This window comes from Cardiocondyla obscurior, linkage group LG10 (genome assembly GCF_019399895.1).
Source record: "Cardiocondyla obscurior isolate alpha-2009 linkage group LG10, Cobs3.1, whole genome shotgun sequence".
Taxonomy (NCBI): Eukaryota; Metazoa; Arthropoda; class Insecta; order Hymenoptera; family Formicidae; genus Cardiocondyla; species Cardiocondyla obscurior.
In genome coordinates, this window is record NC_091873.1 from 2,664,661 (window position 1) to 2,679,811 (window position 15,151).

General features: G+C 43.3%; 1 protein-coding gene across 6 annotated transcripts in view; it reads left to right on the forward strand.

Annotated features, from left to right (window-relative positions):
* The window catches only part of LOC139105990 (ensconsin), a 132,057-nt gene that overhangs the window by 8,430 nt on the left and 108,476 nt on the right, over window positions 1–15,151 (forward strand). The gene's annotated exons all lie outside the window — the stretch shown is intronic.

Genomic DNA, 15,151 nt, shown 5'->3' on the forward strand with positions numbered 1-15,151 from the left:
GCACGCTTTCTCGTTATAATCTCGACGTATTAATTTCTTCTTAGCTTCAATCACGAACCGCAAATTGCGTTACAATTAGTTCGGGATTTATGTTCTGTATAAATATTATTATTAAATTGATTGCATGTGTACGGAAAATTTTAGAATAATTCAAGTACGATTGCAGACCGCGACGTAACGTGGCTACTTTATCGTCTACAATCTACATCATCTGCACGAGGCGGTAGCCTTTACGATTTGGAGCTCGGAATCGTAATTTCCGCGATAATTTTGCCATTCGGGGCACGTTTGCTCCGTCTAGCGCGGGGTCGGTCGAGTCGCTTTATTTGCAGTCGAGTGCCATAATTGCAAGGTATACACACACACACACCCACATATACACGTGGGGCGTTCGGCGAAAAGTGCGCTAAAGTCTCCGGAGGCCGGCTAGCGCGTTCACGCGCGGTTGAAAGCCCTCCACCATCGATCGTTTGAGAGAACTCGATCGTGTCGCGCGATATGTAATCGCTCGGCGGCTGAAAAACTGCGGGAGAGACGACTCGCGGGTACTCGAGATGGAACCGGCTTAATGGCATTCCGCCAGCCCGATGCTCCTGCAAGACCCGGCTCGCGCCGGACCGAAGACGTCGGCGGATTGAAATTCGCCGCGGCAAATTCCGCAATCAGCCTCCCTGGCGTCGTCATCCGTCGAATCGCGTCATTAACCCCTTACGTCGTGGCGTCTCGGCCCGCGAACCGGCTCGTTTAAAGTCTCCGCGCGACTCTTCCGCGACACAAGGCGCTCGCAAAAAGATCCGCCGGCGAAGAAATCACGTCGCGCCTAATGGGAGATCTCGATTCTCGAAGACGGTCTTGCGAGAAGCCTCGCGTGCTCGTCGCAGCCTAACGTTCCAAGCTGCATCTTGTTTCTGGGCGAATTGTTTATTTGACGAACGGTCGTCTTTAAAAATGCTTTATTGGATTTTGTGAGACGCGCGTATTGTTTTAGCGTGCGAACTTAAATTTGCCGTTACAATACTCGGATTAATGTCGCGTTTTTATGGAGCTCTTCCCTTGATTAATTAGCGCGGCACTGACCGCATTACAGTGTATTTATAATGAGAAAGCTGCGAAATATCATCGCGGCCGACGTCTTCTAATTAAGCATGCGCTATTTTTGATAATGTCGGTAATTACCCTAATATTCTCAATTATGCCGGACGCAGGGTAAATTGGAAAACGACTCCTTAAGTATTACCAAACTACTTTTCACAATGGAACATTATTCGGGCTGCTTATCAGTATTTTCTTCGGTAAGAAAGAAAATACTGCATCTTAAATTTCGCTAGAAAACTCCCACGCGTCTATGTGAGAATTTTAAATAAATAGAATTGAGAGAATTTTACGAAAAAGAAACTACAGTTCTTTAATGACATCCAGAGTATTATTTTTATATAATGTATCTCGTATAAAATATCGCAATTTTTTTTTTAATTTTTATAATATGTATGAATTGATTGATATATGAATGACTTTTTAAGTGTAAAACAGAAACAGTAGTTGCGGTTTATTGCTCTATAATACGTAAAGACATAATTCATGGCCGAGGTTAATATGCGACATAGGGAGAACGCGAGCGATGTTTGTTTCCGATCCTTTCTCTTTCCGGCCACGTGTACTTACGAAAGGAAAGATCTATGGTGTATTTACCATTGTGCGTAGCAGTGTTCGCGACCACTGCCATTGTTTTATATTTCACAGACTAGTGGGAGAAACAGCTGGATTTTCCTTTCAGTATTATTCATTATAATTAAAAAACAATCCGCTCGTGTTATCATTGTTCGTCTTGTGCGAGTTTAAGTCAGTAGTAGTCAAGGAATATAAACGTAATACGGTATAAAACGTAGGCGGTAAATCGCAGTAATAACACTTTAGCAAATTGAAAGACATGATTGCAATAGTAATTAATATTAGCATCGTTGTTATTAAAATTTTTTTTATTTAATTTACGATTAAAAACACATCACGGTATGTGCGTATTTTATTTGGAATTCTAGACTTTTTGCATAATGCGAAATAAACTGCGAAACAGTATCGAGAGGCTTTGGAAAAAATCTGTACACGGGTATTTCTGTGGTATTTCGCGTTCCCGGGGTCGTAGGGGCGAAAGGTTGGCTCGAACCGTTTAATAAGTCTTCGCGTCGATGGTCACCAGCGTGTCCGCGTCTCGAGACTTTCCACTTCCGAGTTCGCGATAATTAGCGTACCTGAAATATTTACGAGAGAATTCGAATAAAATTCTCTTCAAGTTAAAAGGGCTTCAATAAAAAAAAATTCTAGAACGGGAGCCGCGCTTGTTTCGCGGCTGGTTTTTCCAAGTCTCAACAACACGTACGCGGAGAGGCTTGCTTTGATTTATGAATGTCCCGGTAGGAAGATGTTGCGGAAGCCGCCGAGCGCGAAGCGCGGAGTCCAAAGCGTGCCGCGTTTAGCGCGATTTTTTAGCGTAATGAGTGTAACATAACCGTTAAATGCTGAGTATTCATGATGGATGCAAAATGTAGGGTACGCCAGCGAGACGACTCGCCGGGGAGCTTGAATGTTCCCTCTATCTATCTACCGCGAGGTCTAGCATGAAACCAAGTTCCGCGCGCGCGCGCGAGAGGAGAATTCCGCTTAGCGGCTTGCGTGCACACGCGATATATTATGGCGCGCATAACGAAGTAGCAGAAGGAACGAAGAGTCGCGATAATCGCCGGCTTGCAGTGGCTTTGTGGCAACTCTCCGGAGTTTATCTTGCGCCAAGCCGGCGAGATATCACCGCGCGCGGAGGAGATATCGCAGATCGATATCTTGCCGGCCATCAATTGCGGCGAAAGCATTAATCGCGCGAGTTTCCGCGGCGACCTTTCGCTACCAACATACGCTTTCCGTAGTAATCGTCGTTAATAAACTTTTAGTCGAAAAATCAACGTTTTTTTGTTACGTGAAAGAAACAAGAAAAGACGTATATAATAATGTAGAGAATAATTGAAATGCGTTGATTAATGCTGATAATTTTTTTCCTTTTTTTCTGTTACAGGTGAGTTAATGCGAATAATATTTTCGAGATGCAGCGCACGTAATTCGTGGGCGGGTTGAAAAGTAAGTACGTTGACGCTGTTTTCTATACCGTAACGTTGCCCAGACACGTATAGCAGTTTCAATTAGGCGATACGTCGATCGAACGATCTGCGCGAGTTATGCGAATTAATTAAAGCGGAACCCTCCCGATACGCGACCGGCTCAAGAGATTAAGATAACGTCGGGAGAGTTGCGATAGAACCGTAATAAGAATTTGGCACGTTGCTACGTGGGAAATACGCGCGCAAGTCGAAACGTTTACCGTGATTTATCGTCGATTATTCTCGCGGTTATCATTCCCCGGGAGGAGGCGGGGTAGAGTCAACGGCGATTATCGTCGATGTAACTATTATTCGCGGAGAGGAAAAAAAAAAAATTCGAAGTAGGTTCCCAATGGAACAAGTGGATGCCGTAAGACCGCGTCGTTGCGAGGAAATGCAAATTGTTGCACGACGGTTCCGCAGCCGCGCGTGTCCACTTATATGCGGACGGAGTTATTTAGCATTCAATGCTCAATGAATAAGACGCCTGATTCATCGGCGCGAGAAGCACGCTGCGCGAGAAGCGGGTTAAAAAGTACCGGGCGCGACGCGGCCGCCTTGGCTCTCGCATTCAGGCCTCCGACACGCGGATTAGCGGTGTATGCGTGCGGGTCAGCGGGAGGCAGGTTTCGATCCACGTGATAGATTCCCACGATAGGTGGGTCGGCATCGAGGTGCACATTGCGTTTCTCGATCGCCGGATCGAGGAATCCGTGCCAGGGGAACGGTCCCGCGGAAAGCTGCTATCGCGAGTGATCATTTCTCGCGGGCGGATTTACGCGCCCGTACGCACGAGCCCATTCGTGTCGCTACAAATCGCGTATCTTCCCCGCGGATCTCCGAACGCTATCCCGCCACGGCCGTTTTCCATGCCTCCATGCCACTTTTAACGATTTAAAGGAGAAAGCAAAGCTGAATACCATTAGGGCCGCTCGTCGATGCGGCACAGATCTGTTTTACGAGCAGAATGCCCCTCCTTGTTCGTCGCCTCGTTTGAGCAGAGAGAAAATATAAAAGGGGGTAATCAAATTACACTATACGTGTCCGTGGGTCGCAGTCGGTTAATTACATTCGTTAAAAAGCCGGCGGGAGAGACGAGAGATATTTCTTCCGCTTGAAAATAAGTCTGATGATCTGACAACGTTTCGACCTCTTTCGTTTGTAATTTTTTTTCTTTTTTTTTCCTCCTGCGATCTAATGATTCCGTGACATCTAACTTATTAACTCGTTTAAGAACACGACGAACGATATCATCCGCGTTTTCCACGCCGCTTTGCAAGTCCGGTATCGCATGCGGAATCTTCGCGAAAGTGCCATTAGCACACATCGGCGTCTTATAGAAAATTTAATAACAGTTATTCGTGTTACCGCTAATTTCGCCTACCCGCCCTCACGATCCCAGAGTCACGCCGTCGACCCGGCGAAATCGAAAATTCATCTTTCCCGTCGCATGTTAGCCCTGACGGCGTGCGAATTGCTCCCGCGGCGTGCGGCACGGCCGGCGATAATTGCGGAAGACGACGCTCGTTGCGGGGCGCGTCTCGAGAAATCCCCGTCGGCGGGACGCGCATTAATGCGAGCAGCAAACCATCTCGTCTACTTCATTAGCATCCGCGAATCGGACACCGTTAATTATTTCCATTATCCCGTGCTATTCATAATTCAACGGCGCATAATTCAGCGGGACCGCACGCGCTAACGTGTTTGGCTGCGACTAACGGAAGGAAACTCGCGTCTGTTCTTTCTTTTTTTTTTTTTTACACGTGTCTTTGCGCACGCACCGTAGATCATCTCTTTCACTTGATGTACACGATACTCGATGTATGCTATTATGGTAACGCTAATGGCAAGCCCCTCATTTTTTTTTCTTTTTTTTTTTCTTTTTTTGCTTAGTCCACAGTGTTCCGCGTGCAACATTGTTCATCTTCTCGTTAATATCCGCGAGTCGAACGTTTAATTTTCTAATGACTTCCATCTCGCGGGTTATTCATAAATTCAACGGTACTCGCCATGTACAAACGCGAGCGGAGGAACGGTAGTGCGAAAAGAAAAGAGGAAACGGTGAGATTGCCGTGGCGAATTCTTCGATTTCGTGGCAGGAAGAGATTAAGCCGTCGCGGAAACGATGAGCTTCCTTGAGCGTGTCCGACTAATTTTCTGAACGGCAGGCCTGGATAACGATAAGAAGCTCGTTAAATTTCTTTTAATTGCATTCCAAGTTTCGTTCGTTGACTCGCGTGCTTTTTAATTTCTATCGCGGTTGCGTAGCATTTCATGCTATTCTACATGTTTATTTTTCCCAATTATTATTGAGTGTTGAATTAAAAATTATGCCATTAATTTTAATATGGAGATGAGAAGTGCTTTGACTTACAAACGATTGCAAATTTAACTGTTTGCGATCGAGCTTTTAAATCAGAAGTAGATTGGAAAATCTATTCGAGGAATGGTTTACATACGGACATGGGTATATATAAATTATGAATTCATGAAGTCTCAATCTAACTTCACACAGACTATTTTTATATTGCTATTTTACACAGCAATTATCGGAGATAATAAAAATTTAATGTTAAAAAAAAAAAATACCGATAGAAATAATATAGTACGTCGATATACCTACTTTTCTTTGGATTTTGGAGGCAAGTTTAGCAATGTCTGCGGAAGAATTTTATTCGTTCGCTTTTAGTAACAGATTGATATTGTGAGTTGACGATGATCGATAACACGGTTCCATTTCCGCGTTGGGCGCGGCATAATTTCAGGAAAGTAGATTTTACGGCAGCCTGACGGTCGAATGGAAACTGATACACATAGGCTTGGTCGACAGATTTCTTAGCGGCGTGATAAACGATCGTGGAATGTGTTGCGCGGCAATTCCTTTCTGGCGAGATGCTGATCGAAGATAAATCGCCGGTCATAATTCTAATTGTAGCAAGATAATTCTAAAGGGTATACATTTATCAATATGTAACGCGCTCGCGAAGCAGTTACATCACGCGGCTAATTGTCAAGAGTTCAAGAAATAAATCAATATTCGCTTTTCTAAAGGAAACTTTTTACGCTCGCGTTTTGGTGGAAATGAATCTACTTGACAGACAAAAGAAATTAAAATCTTTCGCAAAAAGGAAATTGACAAACGTTTAATAAACATCGCGTCGCAGGAATCTCCGTTTGTGAAATCGTGTCTTCTTTCAAAACTACCCACGTCTCTTAGGATTTTTCTTCTTGCGCTGGACGCTTGTGCAACCGTCGTAGTGAATCAAACTCCAAGAAATTGAGAAATCGTTCGGAACGTGTGTTTTGCACACGAATAAAGATTGCACGCCGTAATAGTTTTTTTTTTTTTTTTTTTTTTTTTACTGACCGTTAAGCTGCATGATTATTGACTTCGCGACACAACATTGAAATAATTCGCGAATTTGAAGCAGTAAATTTTTTTTTTATTTTTAAACGTAAAGATTTTTTTTTTTTTTGGTCTCTTGGTAGATCCTTCCCGATTTGTGTATCGTTCCATATACGTTAATGAGGAAGAGCAGATTAGACGACCTCGCCCACGTCTCATTACGCGATTACATAAACACGAGATACACGAGCCGCGGCGCGCCTGAAACGATCAAGTTATCCAGCGCGGCCAACGCGCTGACACGCGGAGGCCAATGATGTTAAATGCGAAGGAGGCCCACTTAACGTTGCTTTAGTCAGTTAGGTGTGACTGGCTTCTCGTTGCTTTTAGCCTTTATACCTTGTCGTGAAAATTTACGTCGCGTGTTCGGGGACCATCCAGCAGGAAGAAGGATGGTCCAGCGAAACATTTATATTTCTCTAAGTCTCCGAGATCGATTTTTCAAAACGTTGCTAGGCTCTTACACGTTGAGGATTCAATTTAAGGATACGAACGCAGGGAAATAGCCTGTTGGGAGATAACATTATCATAATTGCGTAACATAAAAGTGAAGATCTGGCGTAAAGGTGTCATTCGGCCGCGTAGAGGATAATGCCACGTTCAGCGTGGTTGCACTTGCGTTTCGTGGGAAGATGCATACAATAGTGAGAAAAGATGCGCGTCGAAACACACAACTAGCTATATGGAAAGGCGCGATGCGTCACGGCGTTCTTTCGACCCGTGTCGGTCGTTATTAACACGAACACGTGCTCTCGGCGATTGATAATATCGCACTGAAACAATAGAAACGTGAAATGGTTTCATTCGCCGGCGAGAAGATTTTCGTTAAATAAATCGTCGCAATCGTGGGCTCTAATCGCTGTACGAAAATTTTATTAAAACTGGAAGGTTACTAGGGAGGTTAATAAATTTTACGAATTTTTTAAATATTTTTGAAAGTAGGTTAAAGATAAAAGAAGGTCCTATTGACATTAAAAAATATAATTATTCCGTTTTCTAAAATTATTTCTCGCATTCGAGCTTCGTGAAATATTGGCGTAAATCGGATAATACGTTTCGATTTGTCGTTCAATTATTATACAGAATTGAATTCTCGACTAGTCCGTCCAGCTCGCGGATGATTTCTTGCAGCGGATCGTACACTTAATTCGCGAGATTAATTATACCGTAAAATTCAAATTTTCGGAAATAAAACAGACGTAAGCTGCATATGACGCAAAAACGTGCTCAGAAAGTGTGACGACTATTTGTACGATCGTTTTAATGGAGACTACTTTAATAGAGATCGTGCCAACTGACCCGTGAATCATCTTCGTGATTAACGCCCGTTAGAAATTAGATCACCCTGCAAATTTCATTCTTTTTTTTTTTATCATGCAATTAATTTTATTAACGAGCAATAACGGGTAAGTCAGATATGATCATCGCAAAGAACTCGCTTTTAAAATGTACGTTTTGATGGTACATTTATTCCAAGATGAATGATTGGAAAAAAAAAGATGTAATTTTATGTATAAAAATATGCGTTGAGGAGGCAGAAATAATTTGATTTGTTGACAGATTGGATTTTAAATTATTTCGTCGTTTTCAAGTTGAGCGAAGTAACAGAATGCGTGAAATGCGGTTCGGTGCTTAATATTATTATACCCCGACGTGTCTCGGTGTCAAATGAGCGGATGAAAACGGCGGCGAGACTAATACCGATTCTTACAGACGTGTCCGCAAGAAAACGTTCGAGCTTACGTAATCCGGGAGCTCATGTATTATGTCCGCTGCGGAACTGGACGAACCGCTTACGTCGTTAGAAACATTCGTCTATCTGGTTTATTTCTGCTAAAGCGGCGTTTTTCGGGGTCAAGGTAACAGCTGAATCTTCCACGAAATCGATTCTCAGGACGAATGGTCAAATCGTAATTTTGTCGTGTGTTTCACAAAAAGAAAAAAACAATTTCTTACCGTTTCCGAAATTATTATCATCGAAAGCATCGAAGATTAAATTAAAACTCTTATTATAATATAAATGTCGAGATATTGTTTTATTATTTATCGAATTAGCTTTAATTTTTTTAAGAATAATATTTCAAAATAAAAAATATCCGAGAGATTGAAATATGTATATTCGACGAGGTTAAATCCCGCGGTTAGAAGTATTTTTCTTATCTTCATTAATTTCGCAGCGTATGAAGCTGTTATTTCGGGAGATATATGCGGAACACTTGCAAGCGCGAGTATCTCGACGGTAATCCTGTTTCGATATGATCTATACGACGCGACATCAATCTTGCACCGTTATTACTTCGTACGCGTCGGCTCGTATTGTCTCCGAAACTATGCGCTTGATCTTCGCGCTTCCGCGACTGGTCGTCTCGTTTATTTTATCGCGCTTCGAATGAACTCGCGCTGACTTCTATATAGTTAGAGCCCTCTCGTTCCTCGATCCCGCGAAGATTAAGATGAGGATATTCGCGATACAAAGTATACATTTGCACAGTTTCATGCGCTTTACGGTTAGTTTCATTACGCGATAATGGAGGAGAGAGGCGACATTGAAATATCCCCATCGCCGCGATGAATCGCGGCTCCTAATGAATGATACTTCGCGTTTAAGCAACACTTAGACCGCATCCATCAGAACGACGAACAGGGAGCGAAACCGCTAAGCTGCGCATACCATTCATCCGGCGTTTTATTTCATGAAATGCAGTAATAATATACAAGTTATTCGACGACCTCGAGGGCGCCGTAAAACATAAACATATATCGCGTTTAAAGACCTGCCGGGATTAATACGATACTCGGCGTACTCAGCGGAATTTTGTTATTACATTTCCGAGTTACCGATTCGTTACGCTTAAATATGTTCGATTACCGCGCGTGCTTACGGATTAATTACGGCGGAAAGCGACCGCGCGAGAACCGAGCAACGTGAAATTTAATTTGGCGCACGCGCCATCGTTGTATACTACCGGGAAAATATTAATGAGGTATTATATCCTATCGATTCTAATGGGCACGTTTTGTATGCCATGATTATCGATTTTGCACGCTTAACGGACGCCTGTCGCCGCTAATATCCCCGACAAAGGAAACCCCTGCTCGACGAAAGTAAAGTTTCTCTTTTCGCAGCTAATTTTTTCTTTTTTTTTCTTTTTAATATTAATTTAAAGCCGAGATATATTCCCTCTCTTTCTTCGCGATCGCATTATGTCGTGCAATTATTCATTCTCCACACTCGCCGGCTATACATATCGCCAATTCGTACGTAACCGAGGCACACAGTGGCCGTATTTCTTCCGACAAATTCACCGGGCGTGTTGCACCTAATTATCCATTTTCCACGCTAGGGAGGTAGTCTATTTCCGCCGTCGCGCAAGGGTGAGAAAATTCTCGTCGAGGTCACCTGCCTCGTATTAATTTTATCGTACAGTTCTAGCATAATTATCAATTTTCCTCGCTCGACCAGCCGGACATTACCGAGCGACATACGTTCGGTCATATGCCGGCCTCGCAGGTGTCGGTTTGTTCACCGGGATCGATGCAGCACGGTGCATTAACCCTGTAGGAACGTGGAAACTCATTTACAAACTAGAGGGGAATCCCGACACCGACGGCGACAACCGTAGTCGGTCTTCGTTCGCGACTTTAACGAGCGGCAGCTCGAAACGATTCGCCGCCACCTCGCCATCCCAGCTTTCTTGCACAAACGAGTCCATTAGGAAACATATCTGTCTGCCGTTACATTGATATACACCTCGGCGCCGTTCTCTTTCGCCGCGTGCTGCAATTTTCGTTACTAGTTGTACCTCGCGTGAGCCACTCGGTTCTAATTGGCAATTGTTGCATGTCGCACATTTTTAATGCCGACTTTAATATCGACTTGTGAGCATATTATAATTCGCAATGAGTCCTAGATTGCTGCTCGATATAAAAATTCATTAGGTGAACTGGGCTATCGCGAACCTGTTGCGAGAGCTACCGGCTATGTGCTTCTTCCGTTCGATTTGTAATCGATTTTATTTTATCGTTAGGTGGATGAATTCCTCGACTTTTATTTATGTCGCATAAATTCTGATATTTCTCTACGGCGAAAATTCAATCTTGGAAGTTTAATCTCGTCGCTCGTCCTTTGATATTTAAAACGATCGGCGGGCAAATTAATATCGAGACGCGTGGAATTTGCAGTTCGACGGCTAAATGGAACCTCCTGCCTTGCGTGACCTTTACGAAACGCATATCCGTGAGTGTAACGTATGGTTATCGCCTCTCGGGTAATATTAAAAGATTGCGAGATGCAACTTCGCAGGCCGATACATCTTATGGAGCGAAAGTGTGCGTTGCTTTTTACATAACTCGTTGAAACCGTTAAGACGTTCTCTCGAAGAACTTTGCCAATGCATATAAAAGAAAAAAAAAAAAAAATGTAAAGATTTTATTCTTGCTCGATTGTTGTCACTTTTCCTCGATGCTGCTTCTCTCATTTGACTCGTATCGCGCCGCGAGAGTAAATGTCAGCTTAATTTTTTTTATTACTAGAAGTAACCATGCATGCTCTACGCGCGCGCTATTTTTTTAACAAACCCCAAATTACATACTACGTAAAAAAAGTCATGCAACTCACCAATCTGCATGAGCATCAGCGGAGTTGTAGATTTCTGGCGTTGGCTGTAACATAAAATAAAAATTATTGTAGACGTGTAAATTGGTTCATAAAATTAATTAAAAAAAAAAGGTAAAAGTTTTTATTTAATATTTTATTTTAAAAAATGTATATTTACCTAAGAGTTGCTCCGCCGGTGCAGGATACCCGTCCCGGGCCTGCTCCTCCTCTCAGATGGGACGTGACGAGCCATCCTTCCGCGCACTAGACACCCGCGGACGCACTCGCGTGAAAAGATACTCGTAAAGAAAAACGTCCGATAACTAGCGGCACTCCCGATACGACCGACGAACCGACTGCGGTTCGTATTATCACTGATATCGGCGTACGACACTTCTCTTTCCACTTTTTTCCAACGGGGACGTCAGGCTGGTGCTTCTTTGACGAAAGTCTTCCTCTGGATTTTCATCTGAAACCAAAAAAGTTAAATTTGATCAGCAAAATTAATGAAAATTAAACGTGCTGCGTTACAAGTAATTAAAACTATTTTGTATCGAGTATTTACTTTACAGATTTCCCTACACGTACACGTTATCGATCGCGAAGATTAGTTTGCATCAGTCTAATATCTTTACATACTCTAAAAGTATTTTACGCACAGAGCAACCGACCGGCCGGCACATACTTACGTTTCACCGTGCGAGACATGTACACCACGTGCGCGACCGACCTCTACTCTCGGCCACTACGCAGCCATAGAAATACATTAACAGAGATTTTCAGACCTCGCATTCCTACACCACGAATGAATATCTCCCGAATTTATCGCGGACTGGTCGATCGAAACCTTCTTCCCTCGAGCCCGACTCTATTCGTCGACACTTCGTTTACGGCAAAGAAACACGAATTTAATGTACACGTACACGTGGTTTTAACTTACTTTATATCGAAAAGATGTAGTCGCCGGTACGCACGATTAACCCAGGAAGGTAATTCACGTCAGATTATGTACCCATGGCCCGTCGATTGTGCGTCGATTTTTAATACGTACGGAGCACGTGCTGCGTACGTACGTCTCACTCGATCGCTGGAGAAAGACAGAGCGAGAGTGGTGGTGGTGGAGAACCGTAGCTCGCGCGCGGCACGTACGCCGCTCATCCTTATCTTTTTTTTTTTGTAAATAACTAATGTACTTTATTAAATAGAAAACTTTATAAATTTTCTATACATTTATTTCAACGATATTTCTTTATATATGAAATCCGAACCTTTATATCATTGAACTCTGCTCCTCTTGCGTGCCAAAGCTTACAAACCTGTTCACTATTATTGATCGACATTAAACTTGCAATTATACACGGCTAACTATGGCATTACAGTCGCGGTATCGTGTAGCAAAATGCATTTAATTCTCATGCTCTTCCTTTCGCGATCTATACCGGTTTCTCGCCTCCCCAGGCGCTCGCCAATGTATTTCCGTTTCCGTTACTCGCCTTGAACTTACTTTTCTCATGCTAAAACCTTGAAACATCTGGTTTAGCATCGCTCGTGAATAAAATCGATTTTTTTCGCTAAATGTTTCGCTTAACTCAATCGAAATTCATATCGCGCCGTGAAAAAAGTAATCGCAAGGTATTTTCCGGAATAGTTTTAATGTCTAAAGTTCACTTTGCTAAAAATTCAGAAATATTTTGTTTTTCGTGTGGAAAAAGGAAATGAATGCGACGATGACAGGTTGCTGGGTGCTTCGGGAAGTCCATACGAAAATAGCTGAGTCTGACGCGCGCGACGCATTATGCTTTTCTGTGATGCTCGTTCGCAACGATATCCGCTCCCGAGAGTTGGTCCAGCCGACTTCAGCAGCTCGAACCGCGAGCATAATTCTCGCTTTTATCAGAACGTATAGTTTACCTACTTCCAGACACACGTGCGCGAAACATAACTGCTCTTTCGCGCAGGTGAAATAGCGAAAGATTAGAAAAATCTTAGTTACCACAACGCGCACGTTTCTTTACAAACAGCGTCTTAATGCGTTCAATAAATTCTTTAGAGATTCATTAACTAATCCGGCGAGCAAGATGAAGCCGTCGAAAGTGTATAGACTCTCTCGAAAGTATCAAGGTAATTTAAGAAAAAAATTTTAAAGCGCGATCTACCTTCTCATTCGCTCGGATTGCGTATCGCTGATTTAAATCGCTCTCGCCGGTTTGTCATTTATATTCTAATGCACTTGCAAGGCGTCTCGAGATCGAGAAGATCGACTTTGTAATACGCGTGAATGTCAATTTGTTGATACCGGCGACGACGACTCGTTAACGTCGCTGACTTGGCGTCATTAACTGCGGGAAAGAGAAACTCGTGTTCTCCGTCACTCCGCGAGTGCACCAGACCTAACCAGACGTATCGAGGTACACGAAAGTCTTCTTCCGGGGCGATTTGTTCCGCGGGCGCCGTCGCGGGCTTCTTTATAGATCTCGTGTTCACTCCGACGTTCCCGCGGATTCAAGACGAGCTACGATAAATCATGAGCGATGACCATAATTGAGATAAGCCTTATCTCGGGAATGTGCGCGCAGTAATCTGGAAAACTCGCCGTAGCGAGACCAGTAGCGGGTTCGCGAGCCTGATGACGATTTACGAGTGACGGCGATCTCGTAACTAAACGGCTTCTCGCTTGCCTGACAAATTCAATCTGCTCGGATCGGCGAGCTCGCTGCTCTTGTTCTCCACGGCGCTTTTCAAATTATTAATGACAGACGGAATAATAATGGGTATGATTTATGCGCGCGTTTAGCGCAGGTGGAGATTTTTCAATGGATCGGAGATATATGACTGCTTACGCAGGCGGTAACATACGCCTATACGTACTCTTTACGTTCCGGACAATCTATCTAATTCGTCATTATATGTCTAATACGCACAGTAATTTTTTAATTTTATTATTTACTGCCTGTGCACGTTTTCTAGAAGGGAAAATAATTGCGACATCCTCACGGAGAGCTTTTAAAATATTTTAAGCTCAAAAATACGTTCATCGCGCATCGGTTGCTCCGCGCGTAAAACTATTCCTCGTGCTTTTATCCTGACACTCCGCGAGATGTTAAAACTTCACGCTTGATACCTCCCGCGAGCTGCAGCAATGTAAAGTAACAGCATAATCAATCGCACCGCCGACGAAATGCGTATCGAAATGCGATCTCTGTTCTAAAAACCGGTATGGAGTCCTAGAAAGAAGCTGCGAGCGCAATTTCACGCATGCTCTCGCCAGGCAAGGGTTAACAGCGGTTAACGGACGAACCTTTTCATTATGGAAATAGCGACGCGTTCTCATGTTTCTTCGTCGGTCGAGTGTGCTCGGCGAAGGCTACCGGTTCCATCACACGTGACAGAGGTTCCCAAACGTTGGACTAGTTGAGAAATTATACCCGATGATCCTGCTATTAATGATAAAAAAAAAGTTTCATCGATGTTTTAATATGATTGCAATTAAAAAGAAAAAAAGAAAATTAGAAATTTTTTTTAAGTTTTTCTTAACCTTTGAAAATATTGCTTTCTAATTTAAAATTAAATCTCGTCTTTGGATTTGGGAACCTCTTTATAACACGTGTAGCCAGGCAGCACTGACGTCTCTAATTCGCGCAACGTTAATTTGCGGATTGCGGCGTGTATTTCCGTGCTTGATATATCCGATTAATCCGCACGTGATCTCGCACGGATAAGCAGCCACGTGGGAGTCACGGTTACTCTCGCGCTTATTTTTTTTTTTTTTTTTCCCGATCGCGAGAGATTCCGCAAAGCGAAACCACTTAGCGCCGCACGGGAGTGCATTTAATTACCACTCCGCGTATGGCAATATTCGCTCCTTAGCAAAATAAAACCGACGCGATCGCGTATCAACGCCATCCTGTAGTTTCGCAGAAATCCTTATCTAATTGGGGAGCTTTACGCAAAAATCCCTTATCGAGAAAGATGCACGGTTCTATTTCGCAAATGTTTATGGATCGA